The 1,634-nt window shown below is 34.9% G+C and overlaps 1 protein-coding gene across 10 annotated transcripts in view; it reads right to left on the bottom strand.

The window, feature by feature from the left end:
* Positions 1 to 480: 480 nt before the first annotated feature.
* LOC145643261 (zinc finger MIZ domain-containing protein 1-like) overlaps positions 481 to 1,634 on the bottom strand; it is a 67,572-nt gene continuing 66,418 nt past the window's right edge. For 9 of the 10 annotated variants that reach the window (XM_081709669.1, XM_081709668.1, XM_081709666.1 and 6 more), the window contains one exon: positions 481 to 1,634. This exon is cut by the window's right edge and continues 490 nt beyond it. The gene's annotated coding sequence lies outside the window, so the exon portion shown is untranslated. The other variant, XM_081709667.1, reaches the window with a different exon arrangement.

Below are 1,634 nucleotides of genomic sequence, written 5' to 3'. Positions count from 1 at the left end.
ACACCCCATAAACAGAGTACAAAGTAGCTAAACAGAGCCTTCTGGACCTGGACTGGGGTAGCAGGTGGGCATGTAGGTGTTGTGACATGACAACAGTAATCGTTGTGATTAAATTTAAACACATTCCATTTCCCTTTCTTTGCCTAGGAACACACTCATCTAAATGTCATGTGACAGTAACTCACCATAAAAAGAGGCAGCTCAGAGAATATAATGGCAGAAACAACAAATATGACAATGAATTACAACCAAGACAATCTCTCTCTCTCTCTCTCTCTCTCTCTCTCTCTATATATATATATATATATATATATATATATATATATATATATATACATACATACATACATACATATACATACACATACACATATATACATACACATATATATATATATATATATACATACATATATATATATATATATATATATATATATATATATATATATATATATATATATATATATATATACACACACACACACACACACACACACACACACACACACACACACACATATATATATGAGAAGAAGATTCCATGGAGTAACTGCAGTGTCCTGTTTAAACATTTGGAAGTAATAAAAAAATAAATTAAAAAAACACAACTGTAGTGCAGTCCTGTTTCTGGAAATCGTGCATACTCCACTGCAACTGCAATTTATATAAAATTCCAAGTGAATAACCGCAGTGTACTACAGTAATAGATGTAGAGATAGTCAAAATTGTAGTATACAGTTATAAGCTTTTCCCTCTAGACATTTACAAACACTTTGTTTACACAGCTGATGAAGGACCTCTGTCTGAAATATCCTGTTTTATATATATATATATATATATTTATATATATATATATATATATATATATATATATATATAAAATTTTATTTTTCTGCATATTGGACAGCACAGTGCTGATCTAGTGCACTGGGTAGAAGTTGGCTAAAAGCTAAAATGGAGATCTATGTCTAAATCTCTCACAGCACCACATGGACCTGCCAGCAAGGCAGGGTTTCTCAAATAGCTTCAGCACTTGTTAGCTCAATCAAAAGTGTGCACGTGTGCATGTGCATATGCAATCACTAGGATATCCACAAACAGCTTTGAGAGCCAGTGTTTAGGATGCATGATCTATCTCTCTCTCTCTCTCGCTCGTGCTCTCTCTCTCCTCTCTCTCTCTCTCTCTCTCTCTCTCTCTCTCTCTCTCTCTCACACACACACACACAGACAAATGAGTGCTGACTGAAGAGATGGGGAACTCTTGTAGATGCTTTCAACAATATGCTGCTAATTCTGATGAAGTGATGGAAATTCCCTACACAGTGATTAATATTTCATTGTTCAAGCTTTTTCACAGGGTGGGTCAGATCTTCCCCAGGGTAACATGGAACTTTGTCTCTGCTTTTGTCCACCAAGGTTGTCATTAAAAGCAGATTTCCTCACAAAAACACAGTCCATGACATATATGGAGAGCCGCATATGGAATATGTTGTGGATAATATTCCTTTTGTGTTGCTTTTCTTTCCATGTCACTTTTACTTGTGCTTTTGGGTGACATGCTTTGGAAGCAAAAAGTACTAATGATCTGAAAAAAGACCATCTGGAGGTCTTACCTTGGACTGTTTTGATTT

The sequence above is a fragment of the Electrophorus electricus genome, unplaced genomic scaffold (assembly GCF_041902795.1).
Source record: "Electrophorus electricus isolate QZ-2024a unplaced genomic scaffold, ASM4190279v1 Scaffold70, whole genome shotgun sequence".
In the NCBI taxonomy this organism is placed as follows: Eukaryota; Metazoa; Chordata; class Actinopteri; order Gymnotiformes; family Gymnotidae; genus Electrophorus; species Electrophorus electricus.
This window is presented reverse-complemented; position numbering and strand designations above follow the sequence as displayed.